Source organism: Rattus norvegicus, chromosome 4, assembly GCF_036323735.1.
Source record: "Rattus norvegicus strain BN/NHsdMcwi chromosome 4, GRCr8, whole genome shotgun sequence".
Lineage (NCBI taxonomy): Eukaryota > Metazoa > Chordata > Mammalia > Rodentia > Muridae > Rattus > Rattus norvegicus.
Window position 1 is genome coordinate 24566731 of NC_086022.1, and position 25578 is coordinate 24592308.

The 25578-nt window shown below is 36.8% G+C and overlaps 1 protein-coding gene across 1 annotated transcript in view; it reads left to right on the forward strand.

Annotated features, from left to right (window-relative positions):
- LOC102553320 (uncharacterized) overlaps positions 1-25578 on the forward strand; it is a 69200-nt gene that overhangs the window by 18779 nt on the left and 24843 nt on the right. Inside the window, exons 2-3 of the mRNA XM_063286910.1 lie at positions 17219-17366; positions 19094-19187. The gene's annotated coding sequence lies outside the window, so the exon portion shown is untranslated. The remainder of the gene's footprint in view (positions 1-17218; positions 17367-19093; positions 19188-25578) is intronic.

The following is a 25578-nucleotide window of genomic DNA, read 5'->3' on the forward strand; positions in this document are numbered from 1 at the left end:
AGACGTCCTATTGCCAAATGATCCTTAATACTGAAATAACATTAAAAGTCCTGTGGATTTCTGATTATCTTTTGTAGGCATGTAGGATTATCTTTTGATGTACTGCATCGTTTGATTGTTAAATCTTATCTACTCTTATGCATTTCTCTGTCAGTAAATTGAAAGCACGTTCTTACAATTAAACTAGAATCTAACCTAACCGTGAGGATCAGAACCATCTGGATCTTAACTTACACCAATTTATCATCTGGTTCTTAAATGAGTTGCATAGGCACAATGCCTATCAAAGAGTAAGATATTAATTTCAATTTTTGTATCAATATTCAGATTTATACCAATAAAAACCTTAATTCTATATCAATATATAATTCTGTAACAACATACAGAATTATATCTTCAATTTTACATCAATTACAAAGATTTCTACCAAGATTATGGCTACACAATGTTTTGTTCAGAAATATTTAGCAAATGATCCAGTCTATTTCCTCTGTGTTCAAAATTTTGACCATTCTCAAAATAGCCCTCAAAATGACAACCTGTCTATAATTTGTAAAGTAACCATAACCAGACACCCAAACCCAAGGAATTGAACTGTTAATCTCTCCATGTCCTCTTCCTGTAGATTATGAATAAAAGAAATTCTCTAAATGGGGAGGGATAGGAAAATTAGAAAATTGGTTAGACATACAAAAGCTAACTTTAGCATCTGTTATCCAGTGTATATGCTTAGTAGGCTTAGGCCTTGACCAAAGTTATGACTGGATCCATCTGAAAGGTTGGATGAGGGAAGATCATCTGGAATCAATAGCATTTCCTGAAGCTCTTCTGGATGAAAATCTTCGTAAAGAATCAGGAAACAGGGAGTGGGTCAGCAGGCCAGGCTCCTGTCTGTGAGGATGAATCTTGTCAAAACTATACATTCTATAATATATGAATCTCACAACCAAAATCTCAGTAATGTTAAGATATTTGTTTGGATTATGTCAGGTGCCCAGATCAGTTAAGGATGAAAGTTTGCTAATTGCTTGAGCAAGTGATCGACACAATTGTCTTTTTTTCTGGGTTAGTTTTATCAATAACCAAATGTAAAAGTCTTCATTCATGCCATATGATGGAGGGCACAATGGATCTTAGCGATTCTATAAACAATATTTATTGCTTCACTTTAAATCGAGTTTTGGCTAGAGACATTTTTCTGTCTAAGTTGGTTATGGGGCTGTTCCCATGTATAGAGATCAGCAGATTAAGTTACCTGTCCTCTTTTGTTTTCTTGAATGTTTTGAGATGTTCAGGTGGCCTTTCTTTGTCATATCTGATCCATATCACTCTGGAAGGGGTCATTCCTTTCCTGTGAACACAAATACAGAGCCTCTCTCACAAAATAGCATGTCCATGGTCCAGTAATAGGAATTCATTAAGGGTATAACTTGACCTCTCTTCTAGAGGAACCTTACCACAACCACCAAACTCATATCTACACTCATTTTTTGTAATCAAAACAATTCAAACAATGAACAATGCAAGTAAATGTTATCTGTTGAGACTGTATTTCTCCTGTCTCCTGGCCCAACCTACATGAGTTCAAGGCTTAAGTTATTTTTTATATCGGTCTAAGCTTGTTTCTTACCACAATTAACATTGATATCACTGTAGGTACATATTATAGTATGTCCTGTTCTTGATATATAATTATTAAGGCCTAAGTTTCTACTATCTGATGTAAGCTAGGTTCTCTACCTCCTGATTTTGACCTATTTTTTTTAAATTGAAACCCTTAGTATTTATATAATCTCTGATTTAACTTTAATTAAATACCCTTCTCCTTTCTTTATAAGCCTATTTACAGGCTCCAGTTTTTATCATACTACGTTGAAAATTCTAGAAATCCCATGTCAACCATGCTCAACAATACTGAGAAATTGTCCTGGCAAGAATTTTACATATCTTTAAAGCTTTGCTCATTCCTTCATCCTAACTTCTCTCTTCTGTGGAATTTAATGTTTGCTGCATCCACCATCTGGCTCTCTACCTCTCATCTTAAGCTCTTTTTATCAATTTTGAATCATGGGAAGAAATTCCCATGTGGCTCGGACAAAATCTGTATATTCTCTTCTATCCTTAAAAAACAACCCAGTCGGATTTCCAAATCTCTATCCTTTATTTGTCTGGTGGCTGGAGGCAGGCAGATTTATTGATCATTTCTCACTATCTCCTCCAAGGAGGCAGCCTGGGGTAAATTTTTGCTGGCAGCTGTGTTTCTTTGTTCCAGTTTCACACTCTGGAGATACCAGTGCTCTCTGCTGAGAAATCAGTTCTTGCCCCCTATTATGATATTGCAATGTGTCCAGATAATTCATCTGAGAATTAAATTATTAGTGGACTCTCACTTTCCACATTGGGTGCCATTAGTACAGGGTTGTCCTGGATACTCTGCTTTGAGTTCCTGGCACAGGTGCATACCTATCCAGGAGCTATATCAGATATGCAGATAAAAGACACACACAAATTAGCTCGTTTTTACAGCAACCCACTATGAGGAAAGAAGTCCCAGGAATAGGTAATAGAGAAACAAACACCCATTTTCACACTGTAGGATTTCTGGCAAAACACTAAACCAATAACCACAACATACACACATAAGGTTTCTCAATGGAGACTCTGAAAGCTAGAAGAGCCTGGAGAGATGTTCTGCAGACTCTTAAGAAACAAGAAAGACAATATTTAACTTTCTGAGAAAGATCTTGAAAATAGAAACAACTCTTTTATAACTATGTGTTGTTTAAAGACAATGGGTATTTATTATAATATCCAACAGTATTTCTCTTACTTCATAGATTCATGGTTGCCTATGGTATGTATTCTTGTATTATATTAAATTATAAGTGGCAAACAGATGATACTTTCTCATTAATGAAAAAGTATTTAACCCAGAATAACATTAGACCATTAAAATTTTTATTATGAATGTATTGGTCATTAATGAAATCATTAAGGTCTTACCAATCTATTGTTAGAGTGATTGCTAAATTGCTATGGTAATGTATTATTCTTTCCAAATCATCAGAAAATCTTAAATATCTACAGGACCTTTTAATAGATACATCTGAAAGAAATTATATTTTTACTTTTTCTATGATGAAAAGCCACTTTTCAAAATGTGAACTCAAAAATAATTTAAAAAGCAACATACTATTTCTATTTACTCTCTTATTGAATACAAATGAACAGAAGACAATCTGCAAACTATATTTTTGACATCAAGACTGCCTTTAGTAACAGTGACAGGAACTTATCCATAATTAAATACATGGAGATATTCTTCTTTACTGAAAACATGTTTTTCTCTCATATATCCTATTAACTTTTGCCCTACCCTCTACTCCTCCAATCCTCCCTCATGTCCTCTCTTTTTCCTGATCCACTCCTTTTTTTCCTTCAAAAAGGAGTAGGCCTCCAAGAGACAAGACCCACATCAGGCAAAACAGAATACAGTAAGAAAAGGCAAAAGCCCTTATATAGAGGCAGAACAAAGCAAACCATTTGGAAGAAAGGAGTCCCCAGAGTAGGCCAAAGAGTAAAAGACAGATGTGCTCCCACTCTCATGAGTCCCACAAAACACAAAAATTACAGCTACAACATATACACAGAATGCCTCGTCCATTCTTGAGAATGTATATATAAATAGTTGTCTATGGTGTTTACTGTTACTTAAAACAGTTCATATCTGACTTGAAATTTGGATTCTCAAGTTTGTGAAAACATTATTTTTCATGATAAAGCAGTAGAGAACCTGACAGTTGTACAAAAGGATTTCTATGAGCTTTTGAAATAAAAGAACAAAATCTTTGGTCTTTGTCCAAGTGATCTGAGATCAAAAGTGTTATGAAACTGAATAGAAATAAAAGAAAATTTCATTTTGAAAGACACTAATAACTTAATCTGAAATGATAATAATTAATTCTCTGTGGTATTCCAATCAAAACTACAGAGTAGTTGACTTTGAAGTTTGAGAAATTTAATTATTCCACATTCTATTTTTTCTATTATGATTTCTGGATATTTGGGCTACTGGTATTTAGTGAGTTGTGTGGCTGTCTTTGTGTTTATTTGTGATGTACATGTACTTTAGATGAATTGTCCACTACAGTATGCTGACCATTGTTTCATCAAATTGCTTTTCTAATATTGAGACACAAGAAGTATTGGTGTGTTTTGGATCCAGGCCCTTTATCAGAAAATTGTATTCAAATATTTTCTCCTAATATGACTTATTATTTTCTTAAGAATGTCTGTGTCACTTTTTCTTACAATTTGTTTAAAATCCAGGTTAAGCCTGGACTCCTTTGCTCAATATCAATTTTTTTAACCTCTGTATGAGTCTACATATGGTCCTTCATTTCATTCATTTTTAATGTGCCTGTTCCTTGTATACTTCTTAGTAAGTTCTTTCTGTACTTTTGTTAATACTACCCACTTACATCCTGTGTCCTAATAATAACTCTTCAAATTAGATAAAACTTTCTCCAAGTTTACTGCCTTTTGTCTCTAGAATGCTGGAAAAACTGCTTACCTGGCTTAATAAAATATCTAATGGATTTTACGGAATCCATAGATCAAGATAGGAAAACCCAAAAAGTTAATGTTAATGAATCTCTCAATTTATGACTACAGTTATGGTCTTGAACATAAATTGTATGTGTGTTTCAACATTTCTTGTTTAGGTCTAAATTATGACCTAGACCATATCTTGGTGAAAAAACTTCATTAATGCCTTCAAATATATTTTAATATTTTTAGAACAAAGTCTACAAATGTCTGTTAGATTAAATTATTTAATGATTTATATAATTTACTTTTTAAGTTTTATAATTGTATAAAACAATAGGACTAGAAATATAGGATGAAAGGTATTATGTATTTAATAACATACAATGTGTAGATTGATATTCTAAAAGACAAAAAACATATTGCTTCACTTTAATTCTACCTAGAAATATTTCTTTTAATATGTGTCACTGGAGCTCACAAAACACATAATAAATAAAAATGACAAAATGCCATGTATTATTAATTGATTGGAGAGAAAAACCAAATGGAGATATAGTGAGATAAAGATGCATATAAATATTTATGCTAAAATTAAACTGCCAGCATGATTTGAAAGTTTTTTAAAAATCAGCTCAGTGGTTCAAAACCTCAAAATGCTGAAATAGCTATCCTCTGTAAGTCCCTTGAGCTCCACTGGAAAGTCATTTAAAAAACAAGAACATAACCTGGACCCACCTAGGTGACCCCATTAGTCTTTTATAATGACAACTGAAGTTTTCCAAATAATCCACTAACATTTACTGGACTGTTAAATGTGCCCTTTCACACATTTCTCTCCTATTTTCATGTCAATTTGAATATATATTAAATTGTTAAATATTAGTCTCTCATTTGAGGTTTTGAATGTCAGCTACAGATTCTTAAGTATTTGGAGGTCATCGATGTTAAAAGGAATAAGTTTTTGCCATGATTGTATTTGAGACAGTTTTTAAAATGTCAGTTGCAAGATACTTAAATTTTATGTGACTTGTTTTGAAACATATTTAATTTTTTGTATTCTTTCCTACCTTAAAACCACAAAACATTTTTCTAACTTGCTATTTATATTTTATTATAGAATCATATCTTCTTAATACCTCCCATAGTTTATAATTAGTGTGACTACATTGTTTTTAAAAGGGAAAAATCAGTTCGTTATAATTGGAGTCTTTAAAACATGTATTATTAAAAACTAATTATGTGTAAGTATAGAAAATAGGTCTTATTAAGACAAGAAGTGTAATTTTTAAAACTTTACCATGATGAGACTACAACATGCATGAAATATTATAACAAAGCTCTGATTCCTTTCACATAGACCAAGTATTGATTTGTGAAACGCAGATATGACAGTACTATCAAGCAAACTGTAATTTAAATGATTCCTCTTGTTTTGAAATAAAGACGAGAAGCATATGTGAAACAATATCTTGCAGTTTCTAATAGAAGTGATGTTTTATTCAGACATCTCATTTCCTTTGCCATGCCTTTGAATACTGTTCTTTCATTACATTTGGCTTCTTTATTCAATTATCATTTGGAAGAGAAGTGTTTGCATGGCACTGAACTTGATCCCAGAATGGCAGGTGGCTAAAAATTATCCATGACTAATAGGGCTACTGTTCTCTTTAATACAAGACTGACAATACTATGTTTTTTCAAAATTTATAGATGTTCCCATTAATTTTCCAAATTCTTTAGAACTAATACCAATATTTTTGTGGAAGCAGAACAGAAATCAGATTTATTGACTTTTTAAGAATCAATTATTTTCTCGTAAAATTTAATGACTTATAAATTGATATTTGTTTCTCACTTATGTACCATTTTCCATATTTATGATATTTATACTATGTTAATAGGTTGTGTGCTATATTCACACATGTGTACACCTGTCTTCAGTGATAAGTGCACTCTTTCACTCTCTTTTCTTCACCCTTTCCCCATCTTTTTTCTCTGATAATCCTCCTTCTATGTCACATTTCTTTTATTTTCTAGATTATGTGGATAATTGAAAATATACTGTTACACTATATTAATAAATAAAAACTTAGTATTGTCCTATTCTATTATGCTATTGGAATAAGAAAAATGCAAAATAACAGAAAAAAATTTAGAACTTTAAAATTATATACATTTTTACATGAATATGAAAAATTCTTATTTTCTGAAAAGAAAATGAGCCATCAAGAAATAATAATTATGAGGGGCACTCAATGCTGCGATCCAGACACCACCGGGATCTGAAGGGACCCAGGGAAACAGCTCCCAGCACCCAAATCCCATGGGAGGGAGAGCTAGACCTTCAGAGGGGCAGATATGCCTGGGAAGCCAGAGGAAACTACTCTTCTGCACACATTTCTGACTCTACAGGAAAATGCCTAGCACCATCTGGGTCCCCTGTACACAAGGTCCCGAGTGAAGGTGGGGCAGACACTTCCAGTTGCTGTCCTCACAGAGAGCTGAAACCCAGCGACTCCAGGCTCAAGACCAGAGGTAAGACCAACTTTTATGCTCCAAGTGACCTGCCTGGTGGACTCAGGACTCACAAAGGCAAAATTCCTCGGGAAAGGACACTTCTGGTTTCTAGCTGGGGCTGGAACCTCACTGATCCTGGCCCACAGCTCCCTGCTCCCAAACCCCATGGGAGAGAGAGTTCACCACCCAGACAGGTGGGCACTCCTGAGACTGCAGGGCAGGAAAACCGCCAATACTGCCTAGGCTTGCCCACATCCCTGGCCCAAGAGGAAACTGTATAGAGCTTCTAGGAATAGGAAGATATGAGCACTCAAAGCTGTGGTCCAGACACAGCCCAGATCTGAAGAGACCCGGTCAAATAGCTCCCTGTACCGAAATACCATGGGAGGGAAAGCTAGACTTTCAGAGAGGCAGACACACCTGGGAAGCCAGAGGAGACTACTCTCTGCCCACATTTCTGACTCTATAGGAAAATGCCTAGCACCATCTCGGCCCCCTGTGCAAAGGGTCCTAGGTGAAGGCAGAGTAGGCACTTCTGGTTGCTGCCCTCACAGAGAGCTGAAACCTGGCTCTGGTAAGTGACTCCAGGCCTGAGACCAGAGGTAAGATCACCTTCTCTGTTCCAAGTGACCTGCCTGGTGGACCCAGGACAGACACCCACAGGAACACCTGAAGACCTGTAGACAGGAACAACTACACGCCTGAAAGAAGAACACTCAGTTCCCATAACTGGCTGAAAGAGAACAGGAGAACAGGTCTACAGCACTTCTGACACACAGGCCTATAGGACAGTCTAACCACTGTCAGAAATAGCAGAACAAGGTAACACCATGGACAATGTGATGGCAAGAGGCCAGCACAGGAACCCAAGCAACAGAAGCCAAGACTACATGGCATCATTGGAGCCCAATTCTCCCACCAAAACAAACACTGAATAGCCAAACACACCTGAAAAGCAAGATCTACATTTAAAATCACATTTGATTGTGATGATCGAGGACTTCAAGAAAGACATGAAGAACTCCCTTAGAGAAATGCGGGAAAACACAAATAAACAATCAGAAGCCTATAGAGAGGAAATGCAAAAATCCCTGAAAGAATTACAGGAAAACACAATCAAACCAGTGAAGGAATTAAAAATGGAAATATAAGCAATAAAGAAAGCAAAAGGGGAAACAACCCTGGATATAGAAAACCAAAGGAGAGACGAGGAGCCGTAGATACAAGCATCACCAACAGAATTCAAGAGATAGAGAGAATCTCAGGAGCAGAATATTCCATAGAAATCATCGACACAATGGCCAAAGATAATGTAAAGCAGAAAAAGCTACTGGCCCAAATCATACAGGAAATCCAGGACACAAAGAGAAGATCAAAGCTAAGGATAATAGGTATAGAAGAAGTGAAGACTCCCAACTCAAAGAACCAGTAAATATCTTCAACAAAATCATAGAAGAAAACTTCTCTAACCTAAAGAAAGAGATGTCCATAAAAATAGAAGAAACCTACAGAACTCCAAATAGATTGGACCAGAAAAGAAAATTCTCCCGTTACATAACAGCCAAAACACCAAATGCACAAAAGAAAGAAAGAAAGAGAGAGAGAAAGAAAGAAAGAAAGAAAGAAAGAAAGAAAGAAAGGAAGGAAGGAAGGAAGGAAGGAAGGAAGGAAGAAAGAATATTAAAAGCAGTAAGGGAAAAAGGTCAAGTAACATATAAAGGCGGACCTATCAGAATTACAACAGACTTCTCACCAGAGACTATGAAATCCAGAAGATCCTGTACAGATGTCACACAGACCCTAAGAGAACGCAAATGCCAGCCCAGGTTACTGTATCCAGCAAAATTCTCAATTAACATAGATTGAGAAACCAAGATATTCCATGACAAAATGAAATTTACACCATATCTTTCTATAAATCCAGCCATACAAAGGATAATAAAGGGTAAAGCCCAACACAAGGAGGCAAGCTGCGCTGTAGAAAAAACAAGAAACTAATCATTTTGCAACAAAACCAAGAGAAGACAGGCACAAACATAATCTCACATCCAAACACAAATATAATCGGAAACGACAATCAAAATTCCTTGATATTTGTCAACATCAGTGGACTCAGTTCCCCCATAAAAAGACACTGGATAGCAATGAGGACCCAACATTTTGCTGCCTATAGGAAACAAACCTCAAAGACAAAGACAGTCATTACCTCAGAGTAAAAGTCTGGAAGCAAGGTGCAGTAGCCATTCTAATATCGAATAAAAACGATTTTCAAACAAAAGTCATCAAAAAAAGATAAGGAAGGACACGAATGGCTGAGAAACACCTTAATATTCACAAAAGTAAAAATCCACCAAGATGAACTCTCAAGCCTAAATATCTATGCTCCAAATGCAAGGGCACCTACATACATAAAAGAAACGTTACTAAAGTTCAAAGCACATATTGCACCTCACACAAATAGTAGGAGATTTCAAAACCCCACTCTCATCAATGGACAGATCATGGACACAGAAATTGAACAGAGACATAGACAGACTAAGGAAGTCATGAACCAAATGGATTTAAGAGATATTTATAGAACATTCTATCCTAAAACAAAAGGATATACCTTCTCACCACATCATGGTACTTTCTCCAAAATTGACCATATAATCGGTCATAAAACAGACTGCAACAGATATAGAAAGATAGAAATAATCCCATGCATCCTAACAAACCACCACAGGCTAAAGCTGGTCTTCAATAACAATAAGGAAAGAATGCCCACATATACATGGAAGTTAAATAATGCTGTACTCAATGATAACATTGTCAAGGAAGAAACAAAGAAAGAAATTAAAGACTTCTTAGAATTTAATGAAAATGAAGGTACAACATATCCAAACTTATGGGACAAAATAAAAGCTGTGCTAAGAAGAAAACGTACAGCTATGAGTGCCTGCAGAAAGAAACAGGAGAGAACATATGTCAGCAGCTTGACAGGATACCTGGACACTCTAAAACAAAAAGAAGCAAACACACCCAGGAGGAGTAGAAGGCAGGAAATAATCAAACTCAGAGCTGAAATCAACCAAGTAGAAACAAAAAGGACTATACAAAGAATCAACAGAACCAAAAGCTGGTTCTTTGAGAAAATCAACAATATAGATAAACCCTTAGCCAGACTAACCAGAGGACACAGATAGTATGTCCAAATTAAGAAAATCAGAAATGAAAATGGAGACAGAACAACAGAGCCAGAGGAAAATCAAAGAAGCATCAGATCCTACTACAAAAGCCTATGTTCAACAAAACATGAAGATCTGGAGGAAATGGACAATTTCCTACACAGATAGAAGGTACAGAGGTTAATTCAGGAAGAAATAAACCATTTAACCAACCCCATAACTCCTAAAGAAATAGAAGTAGTCATTAAAATCTCCCAAGCAAAAGGAGCCCAGGTCCAGATGGGTTCAGTGCAGAATTCTATCAGACCTTCATAGAAGACCTCATACCAATACAATCCAAACTATTCCCCAAAATTGAAACAGATGGAGCACTACTGAATTCCTTTTATGAGGCCACAATTACTCTTGTACCTAAACCACACGAAGACCCACCAAAGAAAGAGAACTTCAGACCAATTTCCCTTATACATATCAATGCAAAGATACTCAATAAAATTCTTGCAAACTGAATCCAAGAGCAAATCAAAACAATCATTCATCATAATCAAGTAGGCTTCATTCCAGGGATGCAGGGATGGTTTAATATATGCAAAATAATCAACATAATCCACTCTATAAACAAACTGAAAGATAAAAACCACATGATCATTTCATTAGATGCTGAGAAAGCATTTGACAAAATTCAACACCCCTTCATGATAAAAGTCCTGGAAAGAATAGGAATTCAAGGCCCATACCTAAACATAGTAAAAGCCATATACAGCAATTTAGTAGCTAACATCAAACTAAATGGAGAGAAACTTGAAGAATCCAACTAAAATCAGGGACTAGACAAGGTTACCTCCTCTCTCCCTACTTATTCAATATAGTTCTTGAAGTTCTAGCCAGAGCAAGCAGACAACAAAAAGAGATCAAAGGGATACAGATTGGAAAGGAAGAAGTCAAAATATCACTATTTGCAGACAATATGATTCTACACTTAATCGGTCCCAAAAGTTCCACCGGAGAACTATTAAACTTGATAAACACCTTCAGCAAAGTGGCAGGGTATAAAATTAACTCAAATACGTCAGTAGCCTTCCTCTACACAAAAGAAAAACAAACCAAGAGAGAAATTAGGGAAATGACACACTACATAATAGTCCCAAATAAAATAAAATAAAATATCTCGATGTGACATTAACCGAGCACGTGAAATATCTATATGATAAGAACTTCGAGCCTCTGAAGACAGAAATTGAAGAAGATCTCAGAAGATGGAAAGATCTCCCATGCTCATGGATTGGAAGGATTAATATATTAAAAATGGCCATTTTTCCAAAAGTGATCTACAGATTCAATGCAATCCCCATCAAAATTCCAACCCAATTTTATGAAGATAGAATTAGATAAAACAATTTGCACATTTATCTGGAATAACAAAAAACCCAGGATAGCTAAAACTATCCTCAAGTATAAAAAGAACTTCTGAGAGAATCATCATTTCTGACTTCAAGCAGTATTACAGAGCAATAGGGATTAAAACTGTATGGTATTGGTACAGAGACAGACAGATAGACCAGTGAAATAGAATTGAAGACCCAGAAAGGAACCCACACACCTATGGTCACTTGATAATGGAGTCAAAACCATCCAATGGAAAAAAGATAGCATTTTCAGCAAATGGTGCTGGTACAACAAGGCCAACATGTAGAAGAAGGCAGATCGGTTCATTCTTATCACCCTGTACAAAGCATAAGGCCAAGTAGATCAAGGACCTCCACATCAGAGCAGATACACTCAAACTATTAGAAGAAAAACTGGTGAAGAATCTAAAACACATGGGCACTGGAGAAAATTTCCTGAACAAAACACCAATGCCTTATGCTCTAAAATCAAGAATCGACAAACAGGATCTCATAAAACTGCAAAGCTTCTGTAAGGCAAAGGACACTGTTGTTAGGACAAACAACAACCAACAGATTGGGAAAAGATCTTTACCAATTCTACAACTGATAGAGGGCTTATAACCAAAATATACAAATAATGAAGGAAGACTGCAGGGAGACAAATAACCCTATTAAAAATTGGAGTTCAGAGCTAAACAAAGAATTCACAGCTGAGGAATGCTGAATGGCTGAGAAACACCTAAAGAAATCTTCAACATCTTTAGCCATAAGGGAAATGCAAATCAAAACAACCCTGAGATTTCACCTATACCAGTGAGAATGGCTAAGATCAAAAACTCAGGTGACAACAGATGCTAGCAAGGATGTGAAGAAAGGGGAACACTCCTCCATTTTTGGTGAGATTACAGACTGGTACAACCATTCTAGAAATCAGTCTGGAGGTTCCTCAGAAAATTGGACATTGAACTATCTGAGGACCCAGCTATACCTCTCTTGGGCATATACCCAAAAGATGCCCCAACATATAACAAAGACACATGCTCCACTATGTTCATAGCAGCCTTATTTATAATAGCCAGAAGCTGGAAAGAACCCAGATGCCCTTCAACAGAGGAATGGATACAGAAAATATGGTACATCTACACAATGGAATACTATTCAGCTATCAAAAACAATGACTTTATGAAATTCATAGGCAAATGGAGGGAACTGTAAAATATCAACCTGAGTGAGGTAACCCAATCACAGAAAAACACACATGGTATACACTCATTGATACGTGGATATTGGCCTAAATGCTTGAATTACCATAGATGCACAGAACACATTAAGCTCAAGGAGGATGACCAAAATGCAAATGCTTCTCTTCTTCTTTAAAAGGGGACCAAGAATACCCTTGAGAGGGAATAAGGAGGCAAAGTTTAGAACAGAGGCTGAAGGAATACCCATTCAGAGCTTGCCCAACTTGTGGCCTATACATATACAGCCAGCAAACTAGATAAGATGGATGGAGCAAAGAAGTGCAGGCTGACAGGTACAGGATATAGATCTCTAGAGATACACAGTCAGAATAAGGCAAATACATAGGTGAATGCCAGCAACAAACCACTGAACTGAGAAAGGGGCCCCCGTTGAAGGAATCAGAGAAAGGACTGAAAGTGCTTGAAGGGGCTTGAGACCCCATATGAACAACAATGTCAACCAACCAGAGCTTCCAGGAACTAAGCCACTACCCAAAGATTATAAATGGACTGACCCTGGGCTCCAACTGCATAGGTAGCAATGAATATCCTAGTAAGAGCACCAGTGGAAGGGGAAACCCTTGGTCCTGCCAAGACTGCACCTCCAGTGAACGTGATTTTTGGGGGGAGTGTGGTGATGGGGGGAAGATGGAAAAGGGAACACCCATATATTAGGGGAAGGGGAGGGGCTAGGGGGATGTTAGCCTGGAAACCGGGAAAGTGAATAACAATCGAAATGTAAATAGGAAATACCCAAGTTAATAAAGATGGAGAAAAAAAGAAAGAAAGAAAAGAGTAGTTACACCAAGCTGTAACCAGTTAGCATGTGCAGAGTATGAAAGAGATTTCAGTTCTGCCATACAGAATTAACCTCAAGCAGACAACCATCCAATTCTAGTTTCTTCTATTAAAGACTTTTATAAGGAATAAAAAAAAAAGAAATGTAAGTAAGAAATACCCAAGTTAATAAAGAGGGAAGGAAAAAAAGAAATAATAATTACTATGTATGGTATTTTAATTATCATTCGAAAGTTGATAGACCTTTAAGCTAATTACACCACTCCATGAAATTTTATTTTTCTGAAACAAGTAAAGTTTTGACAATTGGAAAAAATGGGTAGACTTGAAAGAATTATAATCAATGAATTAACTCAGACAGACATGCTCTCCTCTACATTTGGATCATAGAATTTGATTCTCTGACCCTATACAAACGTGGAGTGCCTCTAGAAGCTAGGAAAATAGATAAAGTCATTTGGAGAGGGAAGTCTTAGGAGATGGAATATTGTAGAATGCAGACAATATAAAATTATGGTCAAGTTGAGATTGGGAATGTTTAGTAGGGAAGAGACATTGATAAAGAAGGTCAACTATTGGACTGAGCATGGGGACCCTAATAGAGGAGTTAGGGAAAGGAATAAAGGAGCTGAAGGGGTTTGCAACCCCATAGGAAGAACAACAATATCAACCAATCAGAACCCCTCCCCAAGAACTCTGGGGACTAAACCACCAACTGAAGAGTACACATGGAAATACCCATGACTCCAGCTGCATATGAAGCAGAGAATGGCCTTATCTGGCATCAATGGGAGGAAAGGCCCTTGATTCTGTGAAAGCTTGATGTTCCAGTGTAGGAGAATGCCAGGCTGATGAGATGGGAATTGGTGGGTGGAGGAGCACCCTCTTAGAAGCAGGAGTAGGGGGATGGGATGGAGGGTGTGTGGATAGGAAATAGGGAAAGGGGATAACATTTGAAATGTAAATAAATTAAATTATAATAAAAATTAAATCAAATAAAAAAGAATATATCATTTTTACTCTTGGAAAATTTAATAATCAGGGTAGGGTGCTCATTCTTTGAGCCTCAATAGTAGATAATGTTTTTCTAAGGAGCAACTATATTTGACTGTGCTGTGTAATTCAACATTTTTGTATAGATGTATGAGTGACAGAAATTATAACTTATTTCCTTCATATTTATTGTTATTCCAATTTTAAAATCTATCTTTATCATTTTTGTGCTGGTCAATATTTTATTACCTTGAAGAAAACTCTAGGGAGATAACTTGAAGCTGTTTGACAGATAAGACTGGCATCAGGTTTGTCCAGCCATTTACTTATCAGTTCCCTCCTTAGCTCATTTTTCTTTATGTGTACAGCTTTAATACTTATTGACTTGAATGACTAATTCCATTTTTATTGTTTGACCTAATGTAATGGTGTTATGAATTTCCTAGTGATTATAGCTTTGGAAGGATGGATTATCTTTCAAGGTACTCTTTCACTTTTGCTTTTAAATTAACTACATTTATATTTTCTTGCTCTGATAGATATTTATTTCTGTACATTAAAATTTCTAAACATATTGATTTCAGGGGAAAAAAAGATGAGCCCGTGGAAAGAATTAATAAAAATAAAGAACATATTAAACCAACAAACAAACAAATGTGAATCTACCACCCTGTAGTTTTATAATATACTTGATATTTAAAAAAGAGTTAGGTGAAAGATATCAAGCATGGTTAGAATAAGCTACTCATAGAGCTGTAGATAATTAAGCAAATCTTCAGTGCTTGCAGTGGGATGCCCTCCTATAAACTGCTAAACAAGTAGTTCCAAGGAGTTCTACAAAAAGTATGAGATCTCATCATTTCTCTTACTATACCACCAAAATTTAATACTAAGATCTTATTTCTGCAGTCAGCACATCACTTACCTTCACCTTCATAGACTATGTAAGCTAGAGCTGAGGTATCTCAGAGGATATTGTGAGGACTTCCTGAAGAGTAAACACACTGTGTTTCTACAGGAGAAACCTGTTGCAGTAAAAACAATTAAAGAAAGAAAGAAAGAAAGAAAGAAAGAAAGAAAGAAAGAAAGAGAGAGAGAGAGAGAGAGGAAGGAAGGAAGGAAGAAAGAAAGAAAGAAAGAAAGAAAGAAAGAAAGAAAGAAAGAAAGAAAGAAAGAAACAAACAAACAAACAAAGAAAGAAAGGAAGGAAGGAAGGAAGAAAGAAACAAAGAAAGTTTGAATGGTTCTTGTACCTGGTGGTCGTGCTCTCACTAGTTCCTGCAACAGCGGGCCATTGGAAGTAGCACTAATTTACCTCAGCTATTACACAGTGTCCACAAGTATTTTCTGAACCAGGCAGTCCACAAGCCATTCAATCACAGCACTCTGTCAAGCTTCCCAGCCCTCACTCACATCTCTCTTGTCAGGTTGCCACCATGCGAGGCATACACATCCCAATTCCATCGCAGTCCTGGTGTGTCCTGCCACCATATATTCTCTTGAACTCTATAAAGCCACCACATGAAAGAATACTCCCCACAGTATCCTCTGATGCAATTGATAAGATATAATTTGTCCATCTAAACAACACAAAATCCTATACACACCCATGCCTTAAGAATAGTCATAGCAACCTTTAACTATGCACAGAGGAGAATCTGTTTTTTTTAATCTTTATTAACTTGAGTATTTCTTATTTACATTTCGATTGTCATTCCCTTTCCCGGTTTCCGGGCCAACATCCCTCTAACCCCTCCCCCTCTATATGGGTGTTCCCCTCCCCATCCTCTCCCCATTTCCACCTGCCCCCCAGTAATCACATTCACTGGGGGTTCAGTCTTGGCAGGACCAAGGGCTTCCCCTTCCACTGGTGCTCTTACTAGGCTATTCATTGCTACCTATGAGGTCAGAGTCCAGGGTCAGTCCATGTATATAGTCTTTGGGTAGTGGCTTAGTCCCTGGAAGCTTTGGTTGGTTGGCATTGTTGTTCATATGGGGTCTCCAGCCCCTTCAAGCTCTTCCAGTCCTTTCTCTGATTCCTTCCACGGGGGTCCCGTTCTCAATTCAGTGGTTTCCTGCTGGCATTCGCCTATGTATTTGCCATATTCTGGCTGTGTCTCTCAGGAGAGATCTACATCCGGTTCCTGTCGGCCTGCACTTCTTTGCTTCATCCCTCAGAGAAGAATCTTAACATCTGCTACTATGTTCTTTTAGCTCCTCTCCCTCACTCCCGCTTTGTCTCCCCCTTTCTAAAACTTTTTTCCTGGCCATCCTTCCTTCTCATCCAATGGTAGGCCATGTTCTAATCTGTACCTGCCTTCACTTGCGTAATGACTTTAAGCTACAGAATCCTCCTAGGAACAATGTATTTACCTGTTCAATAGAATAGTACAATAAGGAGATAACCTTGTTTTACATCTGCTCTGTGTGAATGAATCTATACTCTCAGGGACATAAATATTGATTTTTAAACTAAACTGATGTAACATCAAACTGCCTTTTAAATATGCATTTACAGATAAACATTATCATAAGTTTTGATCAAAGAACATTCTCGTTTCAGTGAACAATGATGAATGAAGAAATATATGGCTACACAAGATGTGAGAATAAATGATAGATAAATTCACAGCTCTAAACAAGGCATTTGGACCATTTTCTCTAAACTTCAGGAAATACTGCAGATGATGGAATGAACAAATATAAAAAAGGTAGGAGAAAAGGCTACAAAATGTCAATATATAGTCAAGACACAGTCAGTGCATTCATAAATACACTTTATCTGTAGATTCATGCTTTGGGTCTACAGAAAATGGCCCATTAGTAGTCAAGTATCTATCATCAGGTATTTTGGAGGCTCTACCCATCACAGATTAATTCTTTGCTACTGATAGATTCAACGAATATGGGAACCACTACATTCACTTGTATTTATTTGCCTCCTATTGCTGTGGTTAAAAAACCATGAGCAAAACAATTTATGATGGAAAAGGTTTATTCAGCATATGGAAAAAGGTCAGAGCAGGAACAAATGAAGAAACCAACTAGCCATATAACAATGCTGTTCACTGGTTTGTTCTGCTCTGCTAGCTCTCTTATAGACTCTAGGACACCCTCCCCAAGGTTAGCACTAGCCCCAGTTAGCAGAACTCTCCTATACAAATCATTAATCAGAAAATACCTTACAGACTTGCCTATGAGCTATCTGATGGAGTCCTTTCCCATTTAAGATTTCCCAGATAACTATAGCTTCTGTCAAGGGAACAACAACAAAGATTAACCAGGAATGTTGTATACCAGTGGATGACATCAGTAGGTGTTTGTGCACTTATCCAATCCAATGTTCACATAGATCCATGATTAAGCATTTCCACTTATCTATTTTAAGAAGCAGATATTTTAAGAAGCCAAGGTATCACACATGGTAGGAAATGCTCCACAACTGAGGTACATTCCCACTTAAATGTCTTCATCAGGACCTTTTCTAATTAAAATGAATGGTTTTGCTTCCTGTCAGATTGCTTCTAATTTTCTTATACTTTTCTCTTCCAAGTACCCGCCTTTAAGAATAATGAGATACATTGACCTAGAATATTTAGCTAAATAAAAATATACTATATTTATGATTATCAAATATAATGATGGTGGGTGTGACAATATCACCTTTAAGAAAAGTTGTAAATTAAACCATTGTTGAATAGCTCAGATTCCAAGGAATCTGGTCACACACAGCACCTGTCCTATTATATGTCACTGTCAATGATGGGCATTGTGGTTTCTTTCTTCCATACATAAATCAGCATTCTGTTTTATTCTAACAGAATCTTCTTAAGGAAGTTAGGAGATCTCATTTCTAGAGTGAAAGTTGCCTCCAGAAATGGCCACAGACTATAGATATATAGGAAGACACAAGGCAACACAAATATGAAATAAATATTAAGATGTATAAATTTAGAAGTTAAGTGAAAACATTTCCAGAAAGTCTTCTGCAATGTGATTTTTTTTATTTAAAAGACATTCAATTACAGAACTTAGCAAATGTTTAATGAATAAAAGGATAAAAGTGAGTGTCAATTTGAAACAATGAACATAATTAGATTCTGAGGGTTGGGTTAATTGAATTTCCTTGGGCTATTAAAAAGAATCAGAATCCGGGAAATCAGAGGTTCAGTTCAAATTTAATTCATGTTTAGTTCATAAGCCATTTACTGCCTCAAGTCACTTCCTTCCAGAAGCCATTTTTCAAAAGTGAAAGATGAACAAAGCAGTTTTGAATGTAAAGTATTTCAAAATGTGTTACATAAAAGTTTATGAATTTTACCATATTTGCTTCTTGAAAATAGAATATACTAGAAAACAATTTAAGAGAATGCTACTAAAGATAGTATGCTGTCCCAGACCTACATGAAAATAACCTCTGTACATTGCTTGTGTTTAGCTGAAGTTTCCGAATGGCCATATCTTTTCTGAAGAGAAACAGAAGAGGAGTAGATCTGAGGCAAAGAGGAGCAGGGAAACTACAGGAGTGGACGGTAGGGAAACTATGGTCCAGATGTAATGTATGAGAGAAGAATAAATAATATTTTTTATAAAATGAAAGTATTTAAAAGACCAACCATTTCCTGTCTTTGAAATTTTAAGAAACTACATTAGTCCTCTTATTTTTCTTTTCTATCTCTGGCATAATTGATGGTAATATCATTCATATTAACAGTAGGGTTTTCTTTGTGGTTGGTTGTTACTATCAGAATCTGAGCATTTGTAAGCTTAAATAACAAAATGAATTAGCTATTAACAGAAGAATAAAAATAACCTGAAATTGGAAAGTTATACATGTATTATATGTGTATATATACATAATTGTTTTCAGAACTCTTACTTGAGCATACACCAATTTTTATAGGTCTTTGTATGACTATAAAAGTTCAAAGAAAATAATAACTTTGTCTGAAAACCTTATATTTTTTCTTGTCTTTTTACAAAGGCAGTTAAAAAGGTTAATAAAGTTTAACAAAGAGTTAAAGGTTAGACTATGAGTCAATAAATTTGACTGCAAATATCATAAGAAAATGTGAATAATTTATCCGTAATGCCAAGAACTCCAAAAATGTGACTCAAAGGCTACAAAATTGTGAATAGTACCCAAACACATAGAACTGAGTTTGTTGATTGAAATATATTTCTTCCTCCTGGTGAGAACAAATACCAAAATGGACAGTCAATGTCAGCATCATAACCTTTGGCATTTTTATCTTGGAAATATGGCTTTACTAGATTCAATTTGTGCAAGAATTTTTCTTAACTAATTTTTCATTCGAATTGGTACATATTCATTCCAGATGGAAGGTAATATATGTTACCAATTTTAGTCACCTGGTTTTAACTATAATGAAGACTTAGAAAGATGCTCTAAGGGATAGCTCTGCTCACACCAGTATGCCTTGTAATCTCACTATTCCAAACAAATTATGCCAGTTACTGTTGTACACAGATTGATAATCTGCAAGCTATGAAATAACTGGATGATAACATCCATTATTCCTGGAGAGGGTACTAGGCTTGAGACAACTTCTAATAAAATGAAAATCTATATGGATATATATTTAACAACTTTGTATAAGTTACTATATTAAACAAAAGTAAATGCAAAATGTACATTCATTATAAAATTTTTACAAATATAAATTAATTACAATGTAGAAAAATTATTAAAATTCAGACTCGCCTAAAAATACATTATAAAATATCTCAATCTAAGTTTTGGTTACTTGTGATATTAACTTAGAATTTGTGAGAATTTTTAAATTACTTTAATATATCAATTTATTAAATTTTAATTAATTTACTTATTTTAAATTAAAAGTCTACTGTAAGAAGCCTGCAAATAAAATTCATGCAGAGAGACAAGCCAGACAATTTAAAACATTGAATTTTTCTATTTTATGTTGTTTTTTAACTATAGAGTTTATTATGCACCATATTTATGTAGTATTCAAAAAGGAGAGAAGTAGTCACTGTATCCTCTGGAACATGAGTTACAGATGGTTGTGAACCACCATGCCTCTGCTGCAAATTGAGTCCAACCAATACTTACAAAAGAGGAGCTAGTGCTCTTAACTATTTTTTCTCTTTATTAACTTGAGTATTCCTTATTTACGTTTCAATTGTTATTCCCTTTTCCGGTTTCCAGGCCAACATCCCTCTAATCCCTCCACCTCCCCTTCTATATGGGTGTCGCCCTCTCCATCCTCCCCCCATTACTACCCTCCCCACAACAATCAGGTTCACTGGGGGTTCAGTCTTAGGAGGACCAATGTCTTCCCTTTCCACTGGTGCTCTTACTAAGCTATTCATTGCTACCTATGAGGTTGGAGCCCAGGGTCATTCCATGTTTATAGTCTTTGGGTAGTGGCTTAGTCACTGGAAGCTTTGGTTGGTTGGCATTGTTGTTCATATGGGGTCTCCAGCCCCTTCAAGCTCTTCCAGTCCTTTCTCTGATTCCTTCCATGGGGGTCCCGTTCTCAATTCAGTGGTTTCCTGCTGGCATTCGCCTATGTATTTGCCATATTCTGGCTGTGTCTCTCAGGAGAGATCTACATCCGGTTACTGTTGGCCTGCACTTCTTTGCTTCATCCATCTCATCAAGTTTGGTGGCTGTATATGTATGGGCCACATGTGGGGCAGGCTCTGAATGGGCGTTCTTTCTGCCTCTGTTTTAATCTTTGCCTCCCTATCCCCTGCAAGTGTATTTTTGTTCCCCTTTTAAAGAAGGAGTGAAGCATTCCCAGTTTGATCATCCCTCTTGAGTTTCATGTGTTCTGTGCATCTAGGGCAAAACAAGCATAGGGCTAATAGCCACTTATCAATGAGTGCATACCATGTGTGTTTTTCTGTGATTGGGTTACCTCACGCAGGATGATATTTTCCAGTTCCAACCACTTGCAAATGAATTTCATAAAGACATTGTTTTTGACAGCTGAGTAATATTCCTTTCTGTAGATGTACCTTGCTTTCTGTATCCATTGCTCTGTCGAAGGGCACCTGGGTTCATTCCAGCTTCTGGCTATTATAAATAAGGCTGTTATGAACATAGTGGAGCATGTGTCTTTGTAATATGTTGGGGCATCTTTTGGGTATATGCTCAAGAGAGGTATAACTGGGTCCTCAGTTATTCAATGTCGAATTTTCTGAGGAACCTCTAGACTGATTTCCAGAATGGTTGTACCAGTCTGCAATCCCACCAAAAATGGAGGAATGTTCCTCTTTTTCCACATCTTCGCCATCATTTACTATCAACTGCGTTTTTGATCTTAGCCATTCTCACTGGTGTAAGGTGAAATCTCAGGGTTGTTTTGATTTGCATTTCCCTTATGACTAAAGATGTTGAACATTTCTTTTTTATTATTATTATTATTAACTTGAGTATTTCTTATATACATTTCGAGTGTTATTCCCTTTCCCAGTTTCCGGGCAAACATCCCCCTCCCCCCTCCCCTTTCTTATCAGTGTTCTCCTCCCCACCCTCCCCCCATTGTCCCCCTCCCCCCAACTGTCTAGTTCACTGGGGGTTCAGTCTTAGCAGGACCCAGGGCTTCCCCTTCCACTGGTGCTCTTACTAGGATATTCATTGCTACCTATGAGGTCAGAGTCCAGGGTCAGTCCATGTATAGTCTTTAGGTAGTGGCTTAGTCCGTGGAAGCTCTGGTTGCTTGGCATTGTTGTACATATGGGGTCTCGAGCCCCTTCAAGCTCTTCCAGTTCTTTCTCTGATTCCTTCAACGGGGGTCCTATTCTCAGTTCAGTGGTTTGCTGCTGGTATTCGCCTCTGTATTTGCTGTATTCTGGCTGTGTCTCTCAGGAGCGATCTACATCTGGCTCCTGTCGGTCTGCACTTCTTTGCTTCATCCATCTTGTCTAATTGGATGGCTGTATATGCATGGGCCACATGTGGGGCAGACTCTGAATGGGTGTTCCTTCAGTCTCTGTTTTAATCTTTGCCTCTCTCTTCCCTGCCAAGGGTATTCTTGTTCCCCTTTTAAAGAAGGAGTGAACCATTCACATTTTGATCATCTGTCTTGAGTTTCGTTTGTTCTAGGCATTTAGGGTAATTCAAGCATTTGGGCTAATAGCCACTTATCAGTGAGTGCATACCATGTATGTCTTTCTGTGTTTGGGTTAGCTCACTCAGGATGATATTTTCCAGTTCCAGCCATTTGCCTACATATTTCATAAAGTCGTTGTTTTTGATAGCTGAGTAACATTCCATTGTGTAGATGCACCACATTTTCTGTATCCACTCCTCTGTTGAAGGGCATCTGGGTTCTTTCCAGCTTCTGGCTATTATAAATAAGGCTGCAATGAACATAGTGGAGCACGTGTCTTTTTTATATGTTGGGGCATCTTTTGGGTATATGCCCAAGAGAGGTAGAGCTGGATCCTCAGGCAGTTCAATGTCCAATTTTCTGAGGATCCTCCAGACTGATTTCCAGAATGGTTGTACCAGTTTGCAATCCCACCAACAATGGAGGAGTGTTCCTCTTTCTCCACATCCTTGCCAGCATCTGTTGTCCCCTGAGTTTTTGATCTTAGCCATTCTCACTGGTGTGAGGTGAAATCTCAGGGTTGTTTTGATTTTCATTTCCCTTATGACTAAAGATGTTGAACATTTCTTTAGGTGTTTCTCCGCCATTCAGCATTCCTCAGCTGTGAATTCTTTGTTTAGCTCTGAACCCCATTTTTTAATAGGGTTATTTGTTTCCCTGTGGTCTAACTTCTTGAGTTCTTTGTATATTTTGGATATAAGGCCTCTATCTGTTGTAGGATTGGTAAAGATCTTTTCCCAATCTGTTGGTTGCCGTTTTGTCCTAACCACAGTGTCCTTTGCCTTACAGAAGCTTTGCAGTTTTATGAGATCCCATTTGTCAATTCTTGATCTTAGAGCGTAAGCCATTGGTGTTTTGTTCAGGAAATTTTTTCCAGAGCCCATGTGTTCCAGATGCTTCCCTAGTTTTTCTTCTATTAGTTTGAGTGTGTCTGGTTTGATGTGGAGGTCCTTGATCCACTTGGACTTAAGCTTTGTACAGGGTGATAAGCTTGGATCGATCTGCATTCTTCTACATGTTGACCTCCAGTTGAACCAGCACCATTTGCTGAAAATGCTATCTTTTTTCCATTGGATGGTTTTGGCTCCTTTGTCAAAAATCAAGTGGCCATATGTGTGTGGGTTCATTTCTGGGTCTTCAATTCTATTCCATTGGTCTATCTGTCTGTCTCTGTACCAATACCATGCAGTTTTTATCACTATTGCTCTGTAATACTGCTTGAGTTCAGGGATAGTGATTCCCCCTGAAGTCCTTTCATTGTTGAGGATAGCTTTAGCTATCCTGGGTTTTTTGTTATTCCAGATGAATTTGCAAATTGTTCTGTCTAACTCTTTGAAGAATTGGATTGGTATTTTGATGGGGATTGCATTGAATCTGTAGATTGCTTTTGGTAAAATGGCCATTTTTACTATATTAATCCTGCCAATCCATGAGCATGGGAGATCTTTCCATCTTCTGAGGTCTTCTTCAATTTCCTTCTTCAGTGTCTTTAAGTTCTTATTGTACAGATCTTTTACTTGCTTTGTTAAAGTCACTCCGAGGTACTTTATATTATTTGGGTCTATTATGAAGGGTGTCGTTTCCCTAATTTCTTTCTCGGCTTGTTTCTCTTTTGTATAGAGGAAGGCAACTGATTTATTTGAGTTAATTTTATACCCAGCCACTTTGCTGAAGTTGTTTATCAGCTTTAGTAGTTCTCTGGTGGAACTTTTGGGATCACTTAAATATACTATCATATCATCTGCAAATAGTGATATTTTGACTTCTTCTTTTCCGATCTGTATCCCTTTGACATCCTTTTGTTGTCTGATTGCTCTGGCTAGAATTTCAAGAACTATATTGAATAAGTAGGGAGAGAGTGGGCAGCCTTGTAGAGTCCCTGATTTTAGTGGGATTGCTTCAAGTTTCTCTCCATTTAGTTTAATGTTAGCAACTGGTTTGCTGTATATGGCTTTTACCATGTTCAGGTATGGGCCTTGAATTCCTATTCTTTCCAGGAGTTTTATCATGAAGGGGTGTTGAATTTTGTCAAATGATTTCTCAGCATCTAATGAAATGATCATGTGGTTTTGTTCTTTCAGTTTGTTTATATAATGGATCACGTTGATGGTTTTCCGTATATTAAACCACCCCTGCATGCCTGGGATGAAGCCTACTTGATCATGGTGGATGATTGTTTTGATGTGCTCTTGGATTCAGTTTGCCAGAATTTTGTTGAGTATTTTTGCGTCGATATTCATAAGGGAAATTGGTCTGAAGTTCTCTTTCTTTGTTGTGTCTTTGTGTGGTTTAGGTATAAGAGTAATTGTGGCTTCGTAGAAGGTATTCGGTAGTGATCCATCTGCTTCAATTTTGTGGAATAGTTTGGATAATATTGGTATGAGGTCTTCTATGAAGGTTTGATAGAATTGTGCACTAAACCCGTCTGGACCTGGGCTCTTTTTGGTTGGGAGACCTTTAATGACTGCTTCTATTTCCTTAGGAGTTATGGGGTTGTTTAACTGGTTTATCTGTTCCTGATTTAACTTCGGTACCTGGTATCTGTCTAGGAAATTATCCATTTCCTGAAGATTTTCAAGTTTTGTTGAATATAGGTTTTTGTAGTAAGATCTGATGATTTTTTGAATTTCCTCTGAATCTGTTGTTATGTCTCCCTTTTCATTTCTGATTTTGTTAATTTGGACGCACTCTCTGTGTCCTCTCGTTAGTCTGGCTAAGGGTTTATCTATCTTGTTGATTTTCTCAAAGAACCAACTTTTGGTTCTGTTGATACTTTCTATGGTCCTTTTTGTTTCTACTTGGTTGATTTCAGCTCTGAGTT